Consider the following 26,085-nt stretch of genomic DNA (forward strand, 5'->3'; position numbering starts at 1 on the left):
TTAATACGACCAAATATTTGCAATTACTTTGTAAAAGATTAAATGGTCCAGAGAAATCAATTGCAACTTTAGCCCACGGTCTATAAGGAATTTCTACAAGTTGCATTTCGTTTTTGCTAATTTTCCAGTGTTTATCAGCTTTTAAACATTGTTCGCATTGGTCAATGTGAATGTTAACATCACTGTTTATTTAACTTTGCAAAAATGTTTTTGTGGCAGTGCTGCCAGGGTGCCCCTTATGTGCAAGATGTACAAGTTTTTTACGTAGTTTTAATGGTGGTATAAAAAGAGCATACCTTTTAAGGAAACCATTCTCTATGGTTAATTTGTCACTTACTTGTTAAAAACTTTTCATTTCAGCATTTACATTTCTCATTGGAGGCCATTTATTAGTGATGTACTCAAAAACCTGCTTCATAATAACATCTTTTTCTTGAGTTTCTAACTATTCTCTTTCTGTGATTGATCCTTCACAGATACAGTGGCATCAATATGTGCAACCACACATTCAGTGACATCAAGACTATCCTCATCACTCTCAAGAACAGGTAAATGGGATAAACAATATGCCCTACAATTCAAACCACCTTTAATGTGTTGTATTTTAAAATGAAATTCTTGTAGTTTTGAAAGTAATCTCAATAGCCTAGAACTTGCTTTTCCGTTTCCACAACCACATCAGTCCAACATGTATATTAGGGGCTTATGATCTGTTATAATTTCGAATTCTTTTCCCCATATAAATGTCTTTAATTTTTCCACTGCCCATACGCAAGCAAGTATTTCACGCTCAATGGTGCTGTAGCATCTTTCTGCATTACTGAGTCTCCAAGATATGAACGCAATTGTAAATTCTTCTTCACCCTTCTGTTGGCAAAATACCTCACCAATGCCAACTGCACTTGCATCTACTGTTACAATATTTCAGAGAGTAGGATCAAAAGGATGGGGTGCAGGTGACTCTACGTGTGATTTTTTAGTTATTTCAAAAGCAATGTCTTGTTCTTTTCCCCATTCATATTTCACTCCTTTGCGTAATAATTGTCTTAAAGGTTCAACCTTATCTGCATAACCAGATATAAAACGGGAATAATACTCACTTAGTCCCATAAAAGATTTAGGTGCTTCCTTATCTCTCGGCTTAGGTGCCTCTCTGATTGCTTTTATCAAATAATGTTTGGGTTTAATTCCTTCGGAAGACAAAACATGTCCTAAATATTCAATGCTATTATGCATGAATTTGCATTTATCCTTCGAAACAGTCATGCCCCTTTCTTTCAGAATTGTTAAAACCTCATTTAAAATTTCATTATGTTCTATTTCAGTTTTGGCATGCACAAGTATGTCATCTTGAAAAGTTTCTACTCCTTCAATTTCGCCAAAAAGTATATCCATTCATTTTTGGAATATGCTAGATGCAGAAGCTAACCCGAAAGGTAGTCTAATGTATCTAAACGCTTCAAAAGGGGTCACAAACATTGTCAAATCTTTAGATTCCTCAGACAAACATATTTGGTGATATGCTGACTTTAGATCGATTAAGGGAAAATATTTTGAACCAGCACTAGATGACAGGATTTCTTACACCTTAGGCAAAGGATGACAATTAACAATTATGTTTTTATTAAGTGATCTTAAGTCAGCACACAGTCTAATGTCACCTGTTTTCTTTGTCGTGGCAACAACAATAGCTGAAACCCACTCTGAAAAATCTGTTGTCTCTATGAGTCCTTCTTTGCATAATTTGTCTAAAAGTATTTTTAACTCATTTCTCACAGATAAAGGAATCGTACTTACTTGTGCGACTGGAATGGCACCTTCTCTGAGTTTAATTTAGTGCTCAAATCCCTTAACACAACCGATTTCATCTCTAAAAACATCCTTATTTTGTTGAATTAAGTAATCTAAATTATCAAATTTTTTATTTAATTGTACATTGTTTACGTATTTATCATCAAGAACAATTGGATCTGCTGCGCCTGGTTTTAGAATAACGCCAAGTTTAGCTAAATCTTTCCAACCCACCAGGTTGCGTCCACGTTCAGCTACAAAAATGTTTGTATTAATTACTCTGCCCTTGAATGAGAGTGTGTCTTGAAAATATCCCACCATATCGATAGCATATTCTCCAAAAGCTTTTGGATGTACATCTGTCTCACTTAATTTAATTGTACTCCATTTCTCTTCGTACCTAGTGTCAGAAATTATTGTTATAGGTGAACCTGAATCCGCCATAACTTTTAATTCAATCTCACCAATTAGCACATTACTTGAAGGTCTTTTTATTTTTCCATCGGCTGACTCTAATGACAAAACAATATTTGCACACATTTCCTCATCGAATTCATCAATTGAATTTACTTTTACTTTGTCATTAGTAAAATATTTCTTAGCTCTACATGAAGTTGTATAATGTCCAAATGTTTTACATTTCATGCATCCTTTCCCTAATGCAGGGCAACCTTTGAAGTCAGCAAGATGTTCGTGTGAACCACACCTGTAACAAATATAATTTTTACCTTCTGTTTTTCTACCACCTTTAAATTTTTCATTCTGTTTGTTTTCCTATTACTTTTTTTCCTGTAAATAGAAAACATTAGTACTTGAGCAAGCATTAGATAGTTCTTTAGTAGATATTAACGATCGTTCTATCACTTTCGCAATATCGATAACTTCCTGCAAAGTTGGGTTTCTATAAGCAAGTAATCTCTCAAGTACTTTCCTTGAAAAACAATAAAATACAAATTGGTGGATACAACTCGCCTTCGGTCGGCAGGAGACAGGCAGGATAGCCCCTATCAATGCCTGGCAATTGAAAGACCGGGTTATCAGGAAACAGGTTCTCGAGGTGTCGGACAGATACTTCCTAGAGAATGTGGGATCAGTTGATTCGGCGCAGTCCCTCTGGGAAGCATATAAAACTGTAGTAAGGGGGAGGTCCTGTCCTTGGTGACGGGGAAGAAGAAGAAAGGCCAGGCAGAGGTCGCCCAGAAAGAGAGTGAGTTCATACTTTTGGAGGAGGGAGTTGCTAAGTCGAATGCGCCTGCGGAGATTCACCTTCTGAGAATCCGACAGGAGGAATATAAAAACCTGGTGAGAAATAAAGCGATTGCTCAGAACAATGCTGTGCAGAGCCACATATATGAGCATGGTGATAAAGCCGGTAAGCTAATTGTATGGCTCGAACACGGAGAGCGGGCTTCCAGGCTAGTACCAACATTAGAGGGACTCGACTAGCGCGATATTACGGAACCGCAGGAGGTTGCAGACGAATTTGCAAGATACTATCAGAAGGTCTACACCGCTGGTAGCACCTTCACAGAGACTGAGAATAGCGAGATGATCAGAGACATTGTGATGCCGAGCTTGCCGGAGAACCACAGGAGTTACCTTGAGTACCCTTTCTCTGATGATGAGGTTGCACAGGCTATTAGATTTGATTTGATTTGATTTATCTATTTCTAAAGCGCGCGAATGCCCGGAGGCGTCTTGGCGCTATGATATGTCCATAGTCCTGAACTGGTCTTAGGTTTATGCAGTGAACAACCATGTTTTAATTTGCTTTCTAAACAAGTCCAAGGATGGGCTGTTTTTTATATCTAATGGAAGTTGATTCCAGGTCCTTGCTGCGTGGACGAAGAAACTTCTTCCCCCCCAGTTCGCTCGTTTGAACTTAGGTATTGCTATCAGTTTTTGTTGGCCAGATCTTAGTAGTCTGGATGGTTCATATTTCCTCAACTGCGTTTTTATGAAGAGAGGTCCTTTGCCCTGAAGGGCCTTATAGGTCAAACATAATGATTTAAATTTGACTCTTTTGGCAACTGGAAGCCAATGAAGTGAAGCTAATTTGTGGCTGACGGCAGCTAAAGTTCGGTAAAGCGACCAGCCCCAACGGGATACCCATCGAGCTATATAAGTTAAATGCCAATAGGCTTGCCCCACATGTCCGGGCCATGTTTCTGGAAAGCAGAGAGAAGGGTCAGCTGCCATATGACCAGTGTGTGGCCAATATTGTGGTCATACATAAAGGGGGCAAGCCCAAGACACAATGTTCCTCTTATAGGCCTATCGCGCTTCCTAATGCAGAGCCCAAAGTACTGGCTAAACTTCTTGCTACTCGACTAGTCAAGGTGATCACGACATTGGTTCACCCGGACCAATCTGGCTTCATTTCATGCCCCATCGTAACACGGTGCTGTATTTGCGTAGGCTACATGGTGTCCTTGGGGGCTCCTTGAAGATTCATGAGCCTGCAGTATTGGTCGCCCTGGACGCCATGATGGCCTTTGATAGGGTGGAGTGGCAATATTTGTTTGCGGTGCTTGGAAAGCTAGGTGTTGGGAGTGAATTCATTGGATGGGTCCGACTATTATATGTGAATACCCTTGCCAGAGTGGTGGTCAATAATTGTAAATCTGGTCCACTAGGAAGGGGCACGAGGCAGGGATGCCCGTTGTCCCCATTGTTATTTGCGCTCGCTATGGAGCCCTTGGCGGCCTGGGTAAGATGGGACAGATCGATACGTGGCTTAAGGTGGTTTCCTGATTGGGAAGATAAGATCTCGCTATACGCGGATGATGTCCTGCTTTATCTCACCATCCCCATGGCATCCTTGTCTAATTTTCTTGATGTCTTGGCCATCTTTGGCAGATACTCCGGATTGGCTATAAATTGGGCAAAGTCAATGTTCTTTGTCCTTGTTGGAGACCCACCTGAGATCCCGCAGTCGTGCCCAATCCAGATTGAGACAGTTGGGTTTAGGTATTTAGGTATCTACATTACGCTCCATCCGCAGCTCCGGTACACTAATAACCTACTCGCCCCATTGAATAGGTGCAAGACTGATGTGAAGAGATGGAAGGCTCTTCTGCTGTCTTTGCTTGGGAGAGCCACTCTCTTCTAGATGATGGCTTTGCCGCGGTTCTTGTATGCCTTGCAGAACTCAATGGACCCAGTGCCGGTCTCTTATTTTGGGGAGATTGAGTCTCTCCAGAGACAACATCTGTGGGACGGTCAATACCGAATATCGTTCGCAAAGCTGACTCTCCCATGGTATGACAGCGGGATCAGTCTCCCGGACTTGAGAAAATACTACTGGGCCTCTCAATTGGCCGCTGCAAATAACATTGTCTACGGACCTCCCGGGGATCCGGGATATGCCATGGATCGGGCCAGGCCCCGGGTGGGATGATCGATCGGGCCCTGTATTCTAGGCTCAGGAAGTTCCCGCTGACGGACCCGACTGCACACGCAGTACAAGTGTGGCATGCAGCTAACGGATATCTAGGCTGGAAGGGCAGGCTAACGCTGGCCACCCCACTGCAAATCTCAGAGAAGCTGGGCACTTTGTGGAAAACTAAGGGATTCGATAAATGGGACCTTATTGGCATCACTCAGATTAAAGATGTATGGGCTAAGAATGCTGTGCTTCCATTCGAGTCCCTTAAGGAGTTCTATAGTTTGCACAACAACGAGCACTACCGTTATCGGCAAGTGAGACATGCCCTGACCACTCATGTCCCTAAAGATACGATCCTACCGGAGTCATCGCCGCTGGAGGACCGAGTGTTGGATGGGCACGTTCCAGAGAAAACAGTTTCTTTAATATATAGGAAATTGGTCAACAACAGGGAGAGCCCGTTGGAGCGAATCAGAGCTCAGTGGACTGCGGATGGGTTATTATTAGATGATGAGGATTGGGTGGAGGCAGTTTCCTCCCTGAAAGTAGTCGCCATCCAGATGAGACTCCGTTTTGTCCAGCTAAAGATCCTGCATAGATCCTATATAACCGGGCCCCGTTTTGTACAAATGGGACGGGGAGGGACTGGAGAATGTAGGAGAGAATGTGGAGACACGGGTACCCTAATACATACCATTTGGCATTGTGCGATGATACAGGTATTCTGGGCTAAGATCCATGATGAACTAGGAGAAGTCTTGGGTGCCGTGATAAGACCAGAGGCTCGTAGATGTTTGTTGAATGTTTGGGAACCCACAGATCTAAACGTGTATCAGAAGCAATGGGTGACGCTTGCATACATGGTGGCTAAACGCAAAATAGCACAGCTCTGGGGAGCCAGCCAGCCACCCCGAGTCACAAAGTGGGCGGAAGACCTAGACTGGTGTATGTTTAGAGAGAGATCGGTCTATGTAGCTAGGGGATGCCCGGGGAAGTGGGGGAAGATTTGGGGGGTGTGGAATGGTCATCGAGGGGGGATCTGTTCTCCGCCCACGCCTGCAATGGATCGAGAAGCGCTAGACTCCCCTTGACCTGAGAGTTTAAAATGTTACGTATAATTCTATACTTTGCCACATTAACTCGTGTTGTGAAAATGTATGCGATCACATGCGATTTTGATTTTGATTTTTCTGTAATGTTTCCTTTTGTTTCCTTAATAAAAAGTGTATTAAAAAAAAATCCAAATTGGTCCTTTATATAAATATCAGCCATATCTTCAAATTCACAATTCTTTGCAAGAACACGTAGTGCAGTAATGTATTCCTCTATAGATTCTTCTTCATTTTGCTTTCTCATTGCAAATATATGGCTGCCGATCATAATATTAGGTTCCTCTGAAAATTGTTTTTCTAAATCTTTCACCGCTTTCTGGTATTCATTTAAGGGTATAAAGACACCTGGTGGACTTTCAAACTCTGGTAAACTGTCAAATATCTCTTGACCTGCGTTTCCAAGTAGTCCAAATAACAATGCTTTTTTCCATTCTGGACTATAATCCTTTCCAACTATGGATATTAGGTCATTCTCAAATGCTCTTAACCAGTATTTCCACCTCATCGGTGGCTTTCCAGGTTCATTGAAAAAAAAAAGCTGGTACACAAATATTGTTGCTATGTGCCATATTTTTCTCTTAAAATTGCCACAGAGGGTTAAAATACTTATACAGTATTGTTTATTAAGATATCTATTCAATCTTTGTTTTATAACTTACAGTGGATTTCTTTTCGTGTTTCCTCCGATTATTATTGTGCTTCCGATGCGTACGATGATATTCTAGTCATTTTCACTCAATCTGACTGACTTCAAAATGGCAGCACGTTCAATACGTAACGCGTGAGTGTGACGTTTACGGCAATCCCCTTAGATCAATTTCAGGAGAGAAGCACATACGTCACAGAAAGCCCGCGCACCAACTAGCAGGATGTCCGTTATCGCAGCAACTGCCAAAACCGTAAATTAACGACTTTTAACACAGAATTTTTTCGTTGGGCAAAAATTCAATTAGCCATCAGTACTTCCGGTTAAGCTGAATTTGAAGATTTGTCTCCTAGTAGGTATCCTCTCAGTTCTGTTTCTTTTCATCAATTAAAGATGCATACAAATGTAGGATTGAAGAGTTTGAAATTCCGTGGGCCTTCTTAATTCTGCAATTTAAATCGTCGCCAAATTGTTGCGGAATGACGAAAGACGAGTAGTTTGTGAATAAATATATATTTATTCTTTAAATAAATATCAGGATAAAAAGGCCCACAGGCAAGGATAAGGTAACAGGTCTGAGGAGGTGACAGGAGACAGGTCGAATGACCAACGTTCCATGCCATCATATAAATACCCAACGAGGGTTCCATTGTGACACATAATGACGTAAGGCAATAGGATTACCAAAATGAAAGAAAGGAATCTATAAGGGGGAAGAAATACTAAATGAAACTAGAGGAATTAATAATTATATATATACAAAACACATACGAGGAGGTGACAGAGAAACATCCTTAAGACAAAAGGAGTCACGCCACATAATACATTTCAGAACTTTAAGCCCGTTCGGCCTTAATCAATCGGAGGAGTTGTATATTCATCTCTGATAAATAACATGGTGCACAAATCAATTTTACAGAGACAAAAGCAAGAATAAAGAGTCACAGGAAAATGGACACATCAGTATTATGAACTCCTTTGACACTTAAAACATGAAAAAATGTAAGAAATAAGTAATCCCACTGGAGGGATAGAAATAAGAATGTAAATTTGGGGGAAATGAAATTCCAATCCCAGAAAAACAATCAGCTGAAAATAAGGTGTCATTATTTTCTAAGGAACTGAAAACATAATTGTCACAAAGACTGATTTTATAAAAAAATTACAAAAAACTACAATAACCACAATGCCTAGCAACTAAGCAGAGGAAATGATGCAATAATCATGTGAATGCTTTAAATGGTTTTGAAAAAATGCAGGAAGTTGATCGTGACCAAGATGCTTGCAGCATCGAAACGCGTTGATCAAATGCTTTCTTTTTGCCTTTAATGATTTAAAATAAATGAAATTGTGGAAGTTCAAAGGGAGTGCGCCCATTTATCCTTTCTAATCGAAGGAAAAGTGTGATGATGTTGAACGGCGTGGTTCCGCCGTAGGTGCACGCACCCGCGAAGAGCGCTCAATGGCCGGGGACCAGTGAACCAACGTGTGGAGAATATATATATATATATATATATATATATATATATATATATATATATATATATATATATATATATATCGCACATTTAGATCTACAACAGCCGGATTCCTCTTTTCTTTTCTGATGAATTTAAAAATATTCATACATAATAGAAATCACAGAAGGCAGGTAAAAAATAAAATAACTTTAACCCAAGGGCAGTTGATGGCCAATCATCATAACCTTAGGCAAATCAGTTCAGATTTGATCAACTATCCACAGGTGAATTGGTGGTGTAGCCAGCAGGTCCCCAATCCAGCTACGCTTGTCGCCAGTGTTGAAAGATTACAGATTCCCAGTTCTCCAGTTTCTACTTTACTTCTTATCATAACACAACCAACACACAGCCTGCCAGTATACTCTAAATCTCCAACTGACTTTCATGGAACATTCTCCTTGGAGATCAATAATATTCCCAGCATCAGCTGCACTTAAAGAGGCATGTACATAACCACAACAGTTTGTTTCTTCTTTTGCCGCATGGACCTCACTTTGCTTCACAGAACAAGAAACCCTCTTCCACACTCCTTTCCTTTCAGCCATAGACACCTTACTTAAGGTGATATTCATTCTGCAATGGTTGTGTTTTTTTGTTCTCTAAACAAAAAGTATGGAAACTTATTGCAAAAATAATATAAGATTGGGAAAGACTTTCCGGATAGTTTCTAACCACTGCAACCAAGTTCATCCAAACTCCATTTACTGGCAGAGGAAGCATTTGTTTTCAATGCTTCTCATGCTGTTGCACTGTCTCTGCCTACTCAGCCCACCACCAGATGCCCATAAAAGGCATGGAAACTGTGGAACAGAATTCCCATATGGAAACCCAATCCACACAATTATAAAAGTCCCAGTGTTCCTGTGCCCAGATTTACTGGGTGCAAGAACAACAAATCCAATTTTACTGACTGGAAGATACAAGAGCTTAACTAACTGTCAGAAAAGGATACATTGTAGTGAGGACCCTTTGTGTGCACCCTTCCCAAACCTCAGACAAGGCACAAAATGCTCCCCTGCCAGCCCACATTCTCCAAACCTCCCTTCACCCATCTCGCCCCCTTCATCTACCCCTTCCTTAAAACAGCTCTATGCACCCTTTTACCACAACACCCTGCACGCTTTTACCACCTGCTGAAAGCATTTGGTAAATGTGTGCATTAAACCCAACTGAAAAGGAGACACAATCTGCAATACTACCAGGTAAATTTGGGCCCTAATAGTAATTTTCCACTCTGTGGGGTTTAACTTGTAATTGAAAGATATGGGTGAGTTGTTATCGCCCAGTACCGTTAATTACTAATGTGGAGTTTGCACACCGCAGTAGATTGAAACTTGTAATTGGAACTATGGTGGGTTACTTGAAGTGCCTGCGGCGAAATCATCAGCGTTAAAAGGCCTAGTTATCACTTCCCACCACATCTACAAATACATTGACAGATAATGTATCACACGTCCACTTCAACAAAAAGACAGAGTGCAAGATTTTATCATATCTTGCATGTAGTTTTCAATATATTTTAGTGGAAGGTCGCGGGCACTAAACACAGGACTGTTGGCAAAGTTTAGAAGAAATCAAGCAAAAATGTTGAATCGTGGCTTTTTTTTCGGGATGGCTCATTCTCATCTGAGGGATTCCTCAGGTGACGGGCATCTGATATATGGGTAGACTGAGAGATAGCTCAGCTATGTGAAGCCTTGACATATAATTTATGTCCAATTACTCCCTGGATGTAGCTTAGTCATTTCATATGAGAACGGCTTGATGTGTGGTGGGACAACAACTATTTTGTCTTGATTTGGAATACTGCAGATTCCTGTCAGACTAATTAACAGGTGATAATAATGCTAACTGATTGGCACTCATTTATTCAATTTCAGGAGGAATGGATGAGGTATTAGGAATCAAACCCGAGACTTGCCAGTCACACATCAAGTTAAGCCACCAATCACAATGTTCTGAGACCTATATGTGTGTGTGGCCTCAAACAAGCATGTGTTGCAACGTGCTGATGAGCAGGCAGTAAGCACGCCTTTGTTCAACAGTCAAACACAAGGGTCTTTCTGAAGATGAAATTGATCATATTCCCTCATCATTTCACAGAAGAATTTTTTTTGAGAATTGACAAAAAGTATTGAAATACCTTTACCAAAATTGGCTATGACGTGTTTTGGAATGAAATATATAAAAAGATACTTTTAGGTTGTCTTACTCATTCTCCTTTTTTATAGATCTCTGTCTGTAGCCTATACACATTGCCAAAAAGTTTAATTTAATAATTGGATCACATTTGATCAATATATTTAAAATGCACTATTTACCTCTCAATTATCTTGTATTTGCTCTGCTCCATTGTTTCAAGTGAAAGCCCCGCCTCCATTGGTTGACTTGTTAGCCCCTTCCGAAGTTCAGCTCTAATTTAGCCCTAGATAAGTGATGCTTGTGATTACCCGAGTTGAATCCGGTATATCACCCACCCGAGTACTGGGTTATATTACTGTCATGTATTTTGCAATGTTGTCTTTATTTAAAAACGGTTCGAGACATATGACAAATTAAGGAGGTAATATTATCACAAAATGGGACTCGCGATGCCTCATAATTTGCCTTTTCCTGCGGCATAATTTATCCAACCATGCCGCATAATGTGGTCCTCCCCTGACACATAATCACATAATTCCCTTGTCCTGTTTATAACTGCTAGTGCAGCCAGACTCTCTTCGGAGCCAGTATTGCACCTGAGTGGGCATGCTTGAAGTAGGCCCAGACCGAAACACAAACTTAACACAGCACTTGTCAATCCCACATGGAGAAGAAAGAAAGAAACTCATTTTCCATGAATCAAACCCCACCTGTTTTCTCATTCTCATGTCCCATGCCAGAAACGAGCAGGAGGGGATTTGGGTGATTGGAGTTGCAGTGTCATCTTCGTTTATAAATAGGGCTCTGGGTTTTATGGGGTTTATTTTTGTAACGTTTACGGCTGTATCTATCTACATTTCTTTTTTGGTCATCTTATTGGTATTTATTTTGTGTTCTGAGAATGAATGAAGCTGTAGAACGGTGTATTTTCACATTTACTGAACTCTTACATGTGTTCTCATACATGGATGCCTGTCGCATTTTAGCAAATAAAGAAGCCACATATAACATAACATTACACCCACAGGTACATATTAGCGCTATAATACACATATTTGTTACCTAACATATGCCCGTATTTAAGGAAATCTCATTCCGTTTTTTAACCCCTTCGGCGCTGATGACGAGCTCAGCTCGTCATCAGTTGCGCCGCTCGCATGCTGATGACGAGCTGAGCTCGTCATGTAACACGGCTTTTTGAAAAAAGCCGCGTAGCGCAAAAATAGCCGCAGCGCGCATGCGGTTAACTCTCCATGCTGTTCATCTTCTCAGCTTTTGCCTTGAGTTCATAAAAGACAGCATGGACAGTCTCTCACAAGAAACACAATTTTCGGAATTTTTCCGCTTTGAAAAATAAATACACACAGGAAAACATTGTTTTCTGTCTTTATTTATCTGTAAAAATCAGTAAAAATGGAAACCTGGGAGCCCTAATTGCAAATCATTCATTAATACACAGTATGCATTCCTTCTTGCACGTGCCCTTTTCATCCGTATGCCTGCTGTGTAGGTAAAGGATTGTTCACTCTTAATGTTCTTGAAACCAGAATACAACCCACATCCCCTTACGCTGACAGTCAATAGGCTGCATCTATGCCTCTCATTCCCTACTCTTTCTATCCTACCTGTTCCCATTAAAAATGCCACAGGAGGCCCAGATTGTTGTGTGGGAGAGTAAACGTTGGCAGCTGATGTGTGGAAATCCACAGGAAGGATTCCCCATGTCCCCTGGTGCAGTGGTCTTTAACCTATCTAGTTCTAGCTAATCTAGTTGGTTGACACCATGAGAACAACCTAAGGACCATGTGACACCAGAGAGTGTTTTCAACACCACACAAATATCACCCTTATTTTTGTCTTGAAAGGTTGGTAAGTATGTTTCCTCTCAATAGGTCTGTCTTCTCAGCACCATTGCCTGCAAGACCTATTTTTAACAATTCTTTCAGAACACAGAGTTGGATGTGTCTGTATTTTCCTCACCTCATTCTATGGGCTGTTTGCTGTATCATTCCACCCACTAGAAAGTGCTTCCACTGGAATGCATGAGGGACCGTTCCACGTCCGAAAAGTGCACCCGATCATCGAGCTGTGTGTCACTTTAAAATCGAGATATCCTTTATGCAGTCTATACAGAAAGCTATCTTTATCTGCAACATATTTTTAGCTTTAGAAAAGCAAGTAGGGCAGACTGGATTGTGAAAAACAGCGTTTGTTCATACAACACACATAAACAGTGTCTGGGAATGCCCATGTCCAGCTGTGTTGGCACATTAGACCCAAGCATATTGGCTTTGCCAATACTTGTTTTTAAATTTAGGCTCTGACTAATTTTTTCCACTGAAATGTTATTTTCTGGCAAACTTGTTGATGCTGCCTTCGGCCTATGTCTATCAAACCGGTAACAACTGCTACTGTTGGCAGGTACTGCTGTGCTGAAAGGTCACTTCACTCCATATCTTCATGCAGATATTTCCAGGTCTGGGATTTTGAGTAGTAACTTAACTTTGAGAATAACAGATTGCTGCATCGCAGCCAATCTGGCTTCAGGCCGAGGTACAGCACAGAGAATGCCCTTTTGGAAGTCTATGGACAGATTAAAAGTACCATCGATCAATGGCCAGGATGCCATGATCCCAAGGGTTCTTCTTGTTAAAGCAGGTAGAGCTTCCTTTTCTTTTTTGGGGCCAGTGGGTTGGGACAATCTTCCTCTGGAACTGCACCAGATAGACGAGGAAGGACTTTTTAGGAAAAAGACGAGGCTTTTTGCTCAGCAGGCAGCTTCCATGCTTTCTCGCGTGTGCATTGCCGCAAAGAACCAAGACATCGTTTTGAGTAGCCGCGCGCTCAAAAAATTCCGAAACAGTCATATACATAACATAAACTTTGGGTGTTGTAGTCTTGGTATACTTCCAGGGAGCTAATTAAACGAATACAGCTGACGGCGTGAATCTGTACGTGTAAATCCCAGGGCTGGAAGCACAGTGCCCGTGAGCCCCAACTCCCCGTTTTACCCCTTCTGTACGTGATCCTACCCGCTCACCCTGCCAGGTGTCCCTTCTCCACACTTTCACTGAACTTAGAAAGCAGGCAAATAACAGCAGTTAAAGCCCGAATTCGCTGCAGAGGTGAGCGAGCCGCTGAAAGCTGAGCACGGCTTAAGCCAGACATTTGGCTCTGGCTCAGCTCGAGGTCCTCCCGGAGCCTCAAGCCCAAAACGAGCCGAGCTTTCATGTGGCTTCTGTGGGCCGGCAGAATGTCTAACCTCATGCGCCAAGTGGTAAAAATGAAGCCTAAACCTTTGATGTTAAAAAGGAGAAAGAAGACATGAAGCGCTGAATTGCATAGAATCAGAAACCCTGGAACCAATCCTGGTTTCCCCGCTTTATTGAATTGTGTGATCTCAGGGAAACATTGAATTTCACCAAGAGATGCATGCACTGGAAGAACGTCAGGTGTGTTGGTCTGTCCCAGTATTTACACAAATAACAATTTCAATAGCACTATTCTTTTTCTTTTATGGCGCTACCGCAACCCAATGCAGGGTGTCAGAACTCTTTACGTAACAAACACATTGTACATTTACAATAAATCACGTACATGTGTAAATCAATGTACAAGATGAGTTACATGAGACAGGTTTACAAGGTGTAGGAGTAACGTGTCCTTCATAGCTCACTGTGCTATATTACAAGGATTACGATTTACGAACTGCAGGAAACAAAACGATCTCTCTACTAAAAGCAGTAACCCCCTTTACTATTTACATAAAATAAAAATCCATCATCTGCATGTTACGTCATGTGCTTTGCAGGAGACATTAACCTAATACTACTTTGATTCAACTTCACAAAACACAGATCTCTCCAACGAATGCGTTAACCTCCACAGTTATCTCACCATTATTACTATTCCCTGAGATTTCCTGGTCACCTCTACAGCAGATGCCTTAACCCAATCAAAAACATTTAAAATGTAGACTTTGCAACCAATTAAGCAGAACAGAGCTACAGCCATGGTTCTCCTTGTTGGCAATTTCTTTGTGGCAGGGCTTAAAAAAATAAATGTATTAGTTGAGAACCAGATTTAGCGTCAGGATTGTCTCTCTCTTTTGGCACAACCTGATGCCAAATCTCATTTGTTACTCTCATAATCCGCTTAAATGTACTCAATACCTGATAATCATATGTGTGAGGTCTTAATAGATGATGTCACTTCTTGTGATATCACTTCCAGTGAGGTCATTTCCTGTGATGTCACGTGCATTGTCACGCGTCATGACATCATGCGCTGTGATGGCAAGCTTCATGATTTCACTTGGATACTGACTAACCTGGTTAGTCCCCCCCCCCTTCTTTTTTTAGGACGAGTGCCCTGCACACGTGAGCACATTAAAATACGTAAATTTAGGATTTGCATTTTACAAAACCCACTTGTGTTTGTTTAATAAAAAAACTGCATGTTGCTCCATGAATATTACAAATCTAGACAACATTTGGGTACAGTGGAGTACTGCCGAGTTTTAGTTTACTAATGTCATTGTCCTCAGGGCAGAGGGAGGAATGTTGAGGTTTAAAAATAATCACTTTCATAATCACCTCTCAATGCAGTGATACAAGCTGATTCCGCGTGTTAAATAAAAACGCTTTTTTGAATTTTGAAGTTTTTTTCATATTGTTACGAAAAGTGTGTTGATGATTTACAGGGTCTTTGGAGTCTGACCCTCGAACTCGACCCTCCGTGTTAATATGTTGGCTTGCCCACCTCTAACTCGCTGTGCCTAGTCTAAGCCTATGCTGTACTTCCTTCAGGATGGCTCAGCGAGCTGAATGAGCTCGAATCCCACAAGGCAGACCTGTAATGTTCTTATTTGCTTCCCCCACAGAGGACAGGTTGCCAGGAGATGTGAATAAAGCTTTTATTCAAGTTTAACAAGATACGCTATTCAAAGAGCGCCGAGCGTCTAACTCCCACCAGCTCCGGCCGCTTCTCCGCGATACTGCTCTCCGCGCGCTTTCCACTTCACCCTGCGCGCATGCGCTAGTGTTCCGCTCCTGCTCCGGCGCGCCGCGTCATCACGTCGGGCGTCGGAGACTAGAGCGCAACACTACATATCTCCTTCCTTTCCAATAACATAACAATAATAAAGTCCAACCATCAACCATCAATAGTCACTCATATCATAGTCTTTAAATCGAGGGGGCATGGTGACCGCCCTCCCGTCACGGGTTCGTCTTACCGGTGTGAGCTCTTCTCTGTTACCTTCACCGGGAAGACACCTTACTCCCTTGTGTGTGTCCGTTTCCTTCTCTACAGCTGGGGTCGCGCTCATCCTTGTTTCATCTGCACGTGCCTGCTCATTCTCTTCCTTGCTCCCTTGAGTGGGTCTTTCCTTCAGTTTCTCATTCCCTGTCACAGTCTCTTCATCATAGTAGGCTTGCTCCTGTTCTTCATCCTCTTCGTCCTTGGCAACTGGCCACTGCATGATCCTGTTACTTTTGCCATGCGGTCTCACTGAGCAAGGCCGCTCTTCCATGTACTTTTTGCACCTGTAGGGGTTTGCTGTACTTGCTTTCGCCTTTTCTTTGGAGAGTCGCTAGCTTGACTCTAACCCACTCCCCTTTTTCCAGAGCTGTGTCCATGGTGTTGTGCCTCTTGTTGTAATGCGCAGCATACACCTTTTGAGCCTTCTCCAGGTTGTGCTGAACTACCGCCGGTGACCATTTGCTCGTCACTGTTTTTTCTCTCCATACCACATTGTCCCTCGTGAAGGGGAGTCTGCCTCTCAGGATTTGGAAGGGGCTGTATCCTAGCGCTGTAGGGGTGATCCTGTAAGCCCACAACATGCTCTGAACTTCCATTTCCCAGTCTTTCCCTTGCATTATGGCTGCCTGTATGGATCCCATCAGCACACGGTTAAACCGTTCCACCTGACCATTGCAAGCGGGGTGATACACTGCCGTGTGTTTCGACTTTATCCCGTTCCTCTCCATGTACTTGCTCCATTTGTCCGATGTGAACTGCGGTCCATTGTCGCTTAATATAGTTCTCGGTATTCCTTCCCTCAAGAACAGTGAGGTGAGGAATCTCAGCACCGTGTCCGTGTCCATGGTTTCGTGCACATCAATCTCTGGCCATTTAGAGTACTTGTCTATGACCACACATATGTATTTGGCTAATCCCTTGTTGTCGAGCACAGGCCCTAAAATGTCTACTGCTATGTCTTCCCAGGGATTCTGGGGCCGTTCGAATTTTCCCAATGCTGGCCTCAGTGGTCTTAGTATTTTGTCAGCTCCTTGGCACTGTCCACATTCCCTCACTTGCCTTTCAATCTGGCTGTCCATTCTCGGCCACCAATACATTTGTTTCGCTCTCAACTTTGTTTTGACAATGCCAAGGTGACCCTCGTGGAGGTGATTCAGAAGTAGTGGGATTAGAGTCATCGGAGGAATCACCTTGTCTCCCCGGTACATGAAAATGCCCGAGTCACTCACTGACAGCTCCTCCCGTATCTCATAGTACTTCCTCAGGTCCTCTTTGAGGTGTCTTTTCTCAGGCCATCCAGAGATCAAGTATTGTTTTACTTCCTCCATTTTGCCATCTTTCTCATAGGCCAGGGCCCACTCCTGCCTGCAGATGGCCTTCTCCGCGTCCTCCATCACTGCCACCATCTCGTCCGAGTCAGGTGAGACTGCAGGTGCATCCTCCATGGCCGAGGCTCGGCTCAGATAGTCCGCTACCTTATTGCGTGGCCCTGGCAGGTACTCCACATCATAGGTGTAGTCAAGGAGCTTGAGTGTCATCTTTGCGATGCGTGGGGTGGCTGTGTCGTGGCCGCTTGAGGTTAGCACCTTGACCAGAGGCTTATGGTCCGTTTGCAGTTTGAAGCGGGTGCCCCAGACGAATTGTCAACATTTTTCCATGGCCCAAGAGACAGCCAGCATTTCTTTCTCGATGACGCTATATTTCTGCTCCGTGGGTGACAGCGCTCTGGATGCAAAACTGAGTGTCTCCACCGTGCCATCCGCTCTTTCCTGTGCCAGCACTGCTCCCAGTCCTCTTTCGCTAGCATCCATAGTCAGGATGGTGTTGCTCTTGGGGTCGTATCCATGTAGCGGCACAGCACTACTGATGTCAAGCTTCAACCTTTCAAATTCACTCTGTGCCTCTTCATCCCATGTGAACTGTGACTTGTCTCTGATAAGCTGGCGGAGTTTGTGAGTCTTAGTGGCAAAGTGTCTTACGAATTTACTATAGTACTCCGCCATCCCGAGGAATGACCTCACTTCTTCCTTGTTGACCGGGGCTCTTGCATCACATATAGCTTTCACATTTTGTCTTTTAGGGGATATTCCATGGTTCCCTATTTCATGCCCTAAATATGTGACTGATGACATGCCCAGCTTGCACTTACTCCACTCAGCCGTGAGACCTCTTTCTTGAAGCACTGTGAGTACTTTTGTCAATTTCTCATCATGATCTTCTCGACTAGTTCCCATGATCAGGATGTCGTCCTGAAAGTACTGGACACCTGGTAAGTCCTTGAATAGGCGGTGCATCAATTTCTGGAACACCGCAGCCGCTGAGGCTAGCCCAAATGGCATGCGGCGGAATTGATAACACCCAAAGGGTGTGATGAATGAGGTTAGTTTCCTGCTCGACGGGTGTAAGTCGATCTGATGATACGCCGACGTAAGGTCTATTGTAGAGAACCAGGATACTCCCTTTGTTCTAGCCAACATTTCCTCTATCCTTGGTAGGGGGAACTTTTCTACAATTTAGCATTTGTTGAGATCGCGGAGGTCCACACATAAGCGTACTTTGCCGTTGGGCTTCCTGGTCACGACCAAGGGGGCCAACCATTCTGAGCTGTCTATTGGTTCTATTATCCCTTGTTCTTCCAATCTTTGGAGTTCTAGCTGGACTGCTTCTTTCACAGCAATGGGGATGTTTCTGACCTTGTGGGACACTGGTCGGGCATCTTCCTTGAGGAGTATTTTGTGCACAACTTGTCCAGCTTACCCACCGTGCCTCCAAATACTTTGGGGAAGGCCTGCTTTATTTTGTCTTGCTGTGGCCATGGGTTGTCTTCTGTCAGCAGGATTTGCTCTTTGCCACCCGGATCTAGCTTGATGCCCAAATCGCCTTGGTCTCTCCAGCCTAGCACTGATGGACCCCTCTCTGCCACATACAACTTGCAGTCGGCAGATCTGCCTCTGAATTCAAACTTCAAGGTGCGGAAGCCAACCATGGGGATTGCGTTCTCAGTGTACGAAATGGGAAGTATGTCCGGTGGATCTAGTCGGGGACCCAGGATGGGCACAAAGTCTTCCTGCCAGACTGACCGTTGGACAATGGAGTACGGGGACCCTGAGTCAATTGCAATGTGGACTTTCACTCCCCCTATCAACATGTCCGTGCGTGGTTTGTCTGAGCGTCCACCTGCTACTTCCAACACCTGCTCCTCGATGCATAAAACCATGTCGTCTTCTTCCTGGTCTTCTTCTGCCGGAGCCTCCAACGAGGACTGCCCTATGTACTTCACCACAGTTCTCTTCCCTTTCTTGCTGCACACTTTCTCAAAATGGCCGACTATGCCGCAGAAAGAGCATCTGGCGCGAAACGCGGGACACCTTTTGTCTTGCGCTGAATGATCTGCACTCCCGCACCTGTAGCATGAAAATTTGCTGTCCGAGTGTTGTCTCCCAGGAGTAGCTTGTTTTCCCATCCACCTAGAATCTTGCCTTCTTTCTCCTGTGGCCCCTTTGTACCTCGTGGATGAGGGCGCGTCATCTATCTTGTTTACCATCTGTCTCTGCGCGCATTCCTTTTTCGCTGAGTCTGCACATCGCTTCGAAAGTTCAGCCTTCTTTACCATGGCGATAACATCTTTGAGTGACGTCTCTCCCTGTGCCCACAACTTGTCCTGGACCGACCTGTTCGTGGTGTGCATGACTATTTGGTCTTTGATATATTTATCCTGTAGTTGCCCATATTTGCACGTGATGGCTAATCGTCTCAAAGCTGCCACATAATCATCTATCGACTCTCCTTGCTCCTGTTTCCTTTGTTGGAAGTTGTACCGGTCGACAGACACGCACACTGCCGGGCGAAAGTGGTTGTCTAGGTCTTCCAAGGCATTCTTGAAGACGTCATCGGCTATAGCTGGCCTCTCTGCTGGCACTATGTTCGTATATACACGTACACCTTCCGGACCCAGGTTATGCAGCAGTAACCTTTTCTTTCTAGCGTTGGGGAATGGCTCACCATTTTCATCCTCCAAGGCCTCCACATAGTTCTTGAAATACTCCCTCCAGTCCTCCCACTTCATCAGGGGTTCCCCTGGTCTGGGTAGGAAAGGGACGGGCGCTGTGAGGGATGTCATCTGGTTGCTCATTCTGGGCGCTGTTTCTGGCCCTCCGTCCCGGTTCCCTGGGCTGCCCGGAGCGCTGGGGTTATCTTCTCTACCTGAGTTGTCCCCATGGCTATTGGGAACTGCCAGGTGCGCTGATTGGTTTGTCTCGTGTGGTGCCGGGGAGGCGTACTTCTCTTTCCTCCCTATCACTGTCTCTTTTTTCTTCCAGGGTCTCAGCTGCGTGCTCCCCTGCGTTTTGCTGGCTATGAGCTGCCCTAGGGTGGCTGGGCTTTTACTTATGCCAATACTGGTGTGTCGCGCTGCTGCCACGCTCTGTTGTGAATAGCGCTGAATTTCTGGGCGTGCTCACTGGCGTGTGGCCCTTTCCCGGTCTCTGACCTGTTTAGTTCCTCGTGCCCCTGATGCAGCTTCGCCGGTGTTGCTGTGTGGGGGTGGTGGGGTGATCCCAGTCCTCGTCGCCACTGTAATGTTCTTATTTGCTTCCCCCACAGAGGACAGTTTGCCAGGAGATGTGAATAAAGCTTTTATTCAAGTTTAACAAGATACGCTATTCAAAGAGCGCCGAGCGTCTAGCTCCCACCAGCTCCGGACGCTTCTCCGCGATACTGCTCTCTGCGCGCATGCGCTAGTGTTCCGCTCCTGCTCCGGCGCGCCGCGTCATCACGTCGGGCGTCGTAGACTAGAGCGCAACACTACAAGACCGGCCTGACACCCACGCTTCTGAGCGTTGCTAAACTCAGGCATGCCCTGGGTGACAACGCGTCGTGTGAACTCCTGGTTGACAGTGACCGGTCCAGTGCTTTTTTTTTTATCTCAATGAACATTTAAAAGCGCCTCCTAACATAACAATGTCCTTTGAAAATCTGCCTGTTCTCTTTCACTTCAGTCACCCAGTGCACCTTCTTTAGATGTATGCCCTGCTGCAGCTGACACCTAGTACAGTTTACCCTCGATTTCAGTCAAATAAAGGGCATATGTTCGAAAGAATGCACCGCCTTTCATTTTACCTTGTTTTCGTCACACATACCATGCTAGCACGATTGATTCTACGGAAACTGTAACGAAGTAACATTTCCAAATCTTTTAATTTGTACAAATGTGTCATTTATCCGGTATCGGGCACATTGGTGAGTTTTGTGTGTTTGAAAAACCTGGGCACCCCTTCCACCAAGTTTAGAATTATTATTAGTGTATGACTCGATCAGCGTCAAGACGGGCGCCCGAGCAAGGTCACACGGAGTGTGAGTGGCTGAGTGTAATGTCCTGGGGCGCGAGGTAGCGGTCCAGTCTTCCCGTGCCCCAGACGCATGTAAGCGCTGACGCGTGAAGTCACGCGCATGTTCATGTTGTATAAAATAAAGGAGGCGTCGCCGACGAAGGTAGTCGGGACCACGCGGAACCAGAGCACGGTGTCCCGTGTATGATTAATGCGGCGGCGCCGCTTTTGCATGCGCAAGCGTTTTTTAGCCCATTACACTGGTGACGAGAGTTACTGAACTCATGTTGTGCATTTAACCCCTCCCTCGCTTTCTGCTTCCCCACACAGCAAGTCTTTTTGCTGTGGCCCACGAATGTCATGCTGCCGGTAGTGTGTCTCCAGTCCCATAGCGCCGGCAAGGAAAGGCCCCCTGAGGTCTCTGCTCACACCTGGAGGAAAGGAAAGTGTATGGATGCACTCCCAAAGTGTATAACTGCACTCCTACCACATCGAGGAACTGGCCCACGCCTAGATACCACGTGAGCCTGCATCAGAGCACATGACAGAGTGGCCGGACAGGCAAACAGTGGGGTAAGCGAGGAAGAAGGCCGGCCACAGGGGAGTGCCCCAAATTTGCCCCCTTAACACCCGGACAGGCCAATATCAGCGCGCCAAGGAAGGGGCAGCACACGTGCCGCGGAGAGGGTTTACGCACGCGTCAAAATGGCGTCAATTCCCGCCATTGAACCTTTCATAGTGGATGGGGCCCTGTCATCCCTAGCGCCACGATGGAGAGACTGGACCGATCGCCTCCAGATCTACTTCGAAGGGGCGGGCATGGCCCGGGAGCGACGCAGAGCTCTGCTCCTCCATCTCGGAGGTAAAGACATCCACCAGATCTACAAAACGTTAGTAGACGCCACGCCGAAAACATATCACACTCTTCTCAATGCTTTGAACGCCCATTTTGAACCGATGGCAAACAGAGACTATGAGAGGTTCATCTTCCGCCAGGCCCAGCAGGAAGCCGAAGAGTCATTGGACGCATTCCATGGAAGATTAAAAGAGTTGGCCATCACTTGCGGCTTTTGGGATGAACAAGAAGAAATCCGAGGGCAGATCATCCAAGGCTGTTACTCCTCCAAACTCCGAGTTACCATCCTTCAGGAAGAGGGCAAGCCACTTGCAGACATCCTCACCCTGGGCCGCTCCAAAGGACTATCACAGGCGAGAGCCCCCCACATGGAAGCAGCCCTACACCGACCCGTCAAGACAGAATAAGTCAACACGGCGGAGAAAGTGAATGTGGTAAGGCCTAAAGCGCACCAAAACGTGGGGAAGAAACAGAAAGACAAAAAGAAAGAGTGTGGATACTGCGGAGGCCGGCCCTACCGCATGCAGGACTGCCCGGCGAAAGGAAAGAAATGCAGCGCATGTGGGTGGATGAACCATTTTTCAGCGGTATGCAGATCGGCGAAAGCCAAGAAGGAAGCCGCACGCGCTGTGCAGGAAGAACGAGACAGTGAAGACATGGACGAAGACACGGGTGATTACCCGGTCCACTATGTATTCGCGATCGACCAGCCACAAAGGAAGAAGCGGCGCCTCCCGAAGTGCAGCATCAAGGCTCACCAGCAGGAAGTGAGAGCCACCATCGACACAGGGGCATCCATTTAGCTAATGGCCGCGAACGTGTACAACCAGCTAAGTACCCAGCCTCCCCTACGCGAAGCAAGAATCAGAGTGTTCGCATATGGCCAGAAGACACCAATCCCCCTGATAGGGTGTTTCAAGACTGAACTACAGCATCAAGGCCTGAAAGTACCCACCATCGTGTATGTCACGAAAGAGGGCAGTGGCATGCTGATAAGTGGGCAATCGGCAGAAGAATTGAGGCTCATATCGTTTGCCTTGGCCGTGCTGGAAGAGGAACTAGACGTTGGTGAAGTGTTCAAAGGTATCCGATGCCTGAAAGGGAAGGAAGTCTCCCTCCACATCGACCCGTCGGTTCAACCAGTGGCGCTGAGGCACAGGCGCATTGCGTTCCACCTGAGGAAAAAAGTTGAGGAAGAGCTGGAGGCGTTGGAGAAACAAGGTATCATTGAGAAGGTCAGCGGGCCCACCCCGTGGGTATCCCAGATTGTGGTAGCCCGGAAGCCGAAACAGCCGGGACAAGTCCGCATCTGCGTGGACATGCGCCTCCCAAATGCAGCGGTAAAGACACCTGACCCCCACCATAGATGACATCCTGGGAGAATTGAACGGCGCAAGATGGTTCTCGAAGATGGACCTTCGCTCCGGCTATCATCAGCTACCACTCCATCCCGACTCTCGATACATAACCACCTTCTCCACGCACGTAGGCCTCAGAAGATAGCGGCGCCTCAATTTCGGAATCTCGAGTGCCGCGGAGGTATTTCAAAATACCATCCGAGAAGTCCTCAGCGGACTCCCAGGAGTCCTAAATGTGAGCGATGATCTGCTAATCTATGCATCGTCAATTGAGGAACACCATCAGAGGCTGAGGGGAGTCCTCCAAAGGATCAAGGAGTCCGGCCTAACCTTACACCGGGAGAAGTGCCAGTTCTTACAGAACAAGATCAGCTTCTTTGGGTACACCTTCTCGGACCAAGGAATAGCGCCCGACCCCGACATGGTGAGAGACATCCAAGAAGCCCCGGCCCCATCCAACATCTCAGAAATAAGAAGCTTCCTGGGCATGGTGAACTTCTGCAGACGATTCGTCCCCGACCTCTCCAACCTTACACAACCTCTCAGGGAACTGACAAAGTCTACCACCACGTGGCAATGGGGCCCAGTGCAAGAACAAGCGTTCAAAGCCACGAAGGCAGCTCTGTCTGCGGATACAACTCTATCCTACTTCGAGCCCACCAAGCCCACCAATGTAGCTGTGGACGCCAGCCCCTATGGGCTAGGAGCAGTGCTCACTTCAGAGCAATGGAGAATGGGCACCCATCGCCTATGCTAGCTGTTCCCTAACGGACACTGAGCAGAGGTACTCGCAGATAGAGCGGGAGGCAATCGCCATCCACTGGGCCTACCGGCATTTCCACGTCTATGTATATGGCCATTCCTTTACGGTATCCACGGACCACAAGCACCTCATACCCCTGTTCCAGGGTTCAGTGTCAAAGGCGCCAACGAGGATCGAGAAATGGATACTTCAACTGCGAGGGTATGATTACCGAGTAGAATACAAACCAGGATCAACGAACCCAGCAGACTATCTCTCAAGACACCCTCGAGTGCCCACGAAAGCAGAAAGAGAAGAAGCGGAGGATACCGAGGAATACGTCCGACTGGTGACGGAAAGGTCACGGCCTCTCCCCATGAGTCTGGAAACCATCGTAGAAGCCACCCAGAGCGACGAGTGCCTACAATTAGCAGCGGACGCTGTCCAATCCAATGACTGGCGCCCCATCCAGGCCACACTGAGCAGGAGGACACCGCAAGCCAGAACGACACTAGAGTCCATTATGAGGGTTAAAGAAAAGCTGTCCCTCGACAGCCAAGGATGCCTTCTACGAGGACCGAGATTAGTCATGCCCGCCAGCCTAACCCAACAGGCTGTGGAACTGACGCACCGAGGACATCAAGGGATGGTAAAGACCAAGAGCCGGCTGAGAACCAAGGTGTGGTTCCCGGGAATGGATGCGATGGTAGAACAGACAGTCAGAACTTGCACCTGGTGTCAAGCTGCAAGACAGCCGGATTGCCCTCACCCGGTCATCACCGAGGAAACGCCCAAAGACCGTGGGAATGTGTGAGTGCAGACCTCGGGCACCTTCCTGATGGACGCTATGCCTTAGTAATCATTGACGACTTCACCAAATATCCGGAGATGGAGATCGTCGGAAGCCATACGGCCATGGAGGTCATCACTGTGGTAAATGAGTATAGTGACGCAGGTCCAGATCATGAGATTTATTTCAGAATAAGTACAGCTTTACAACCACAAGAGAGCGACTGGGAAACACAACCAGCCAGCTAGTAAACCGTCTATCTAACCCCAACATTCCCCATGACATCACATCATTCTATATCTAGAATACTACACACCTCCCCCCTTTTTGAAAAAAAACAACAAATAAATAAAAAAAACACACTGAATAAGTGAAAGAACAAGTAAGAACACATTAAAAACGGACAAAATCCTTGAGCTTAATAGGAACATGCTTAACACGTACACTCCTTCTAATAATATCAAGTTCTTGATTGCTATTGGACTCATCAACATTAGAATCACTAGCATGACTAAGACACGTATTGTGAGTAACAGGAACAACATGCCTGTTAATATTCTTTAGAGGTTCCAACTGATCATAGACTTCATGGAAACCCGGGAAACCAGAAACATTGTCAATATGCTTATCAGATGAAAATTCAGAAACATTGTCTTAAACAGTCTGTGATTTTGAATTGGTTAGAACAGAGTCATTAGAAATTTGAGAATTACAAACAGATTTAGAAATTTGAGAATTACAAACAGATATACGTCTAAAATTCCAAATCTTACCACCCTCTACTCTCACCGCTTTACTGAAAACTTCTGTAATTTTCACAGGATAAGACCATTTAGCTTGTCTTCTGTTTACTTGTCCACCAAACTTCACACAAACTAAATCACCCACTTTTAATGTGGGACTATTCAACATTCCTTTAATATTATTTTGAATCATTTTCTCCTGATATGTTTTTACTCGCATTCTAACCACATCAAAATCGATCTTAGAATCAAAAGCATTCTTTGTCTTCAACCACCACGGCATCAACTTTGAACCAGGTTTCCTACCACGTAGCATTTCAAAAGGAGACAGACCAGTAACAGAATTAGGAGAAGTTCGATAAGTTAATAAAGTCGCTTGCAAAGCTTTCCTCCATTTGAGTCCACTTC

The 26,085-nt window shown here is 45.1% G+C and overlaps 1 protein-coding gene and 1 long non-coding RNA gene across 3 annotated transcripts in view; one reads left to right on the forward strand and one right to left on the reverse strand.

Annotated features, from left to right (window-relative positions):
- LOC144817820 (phospholipid-transporting ATPase ID-like) overlaps positions 1-26,085 on the reverse strand; it is an 892,949-nt gene that overhangs the window by 342,564 nt on the left and 524,300 nt on the right. The gene's annotated exons all lie outside the window — the stretch shown is intronic.
- Positions 1-26,085, forward strand: part of LOC144817821 (uncharacterized) — a 573,792-nt gene that overhangs the window by 254,429 nt on the left and 293,278 nt on the right. Inside the window, exon 3 of the long non-coding RNA XR_013606987.1 lies at positions 477-548. This is a non-coding gene — a long non-coding RNA (uncharacterized LOC144817821). The remainder of the gene's footprint in view (positions 1-476; positions 549-26,085) is intronic.

This window comes from Lissotriton helveticus, chromosome 2_1 (assembly GCF_964261635.1).
Source record: "Lissotriton helveticus chromosome 2_1, aLisHel1.1, whole genome shotgun sequence".
Classification (NCBI taxonomy): Eukaryota; Metazoa; Chordata; class Amphibia; order Caudata; family Salamandridae; genus Lissotriton; species Lissotriton helveticus.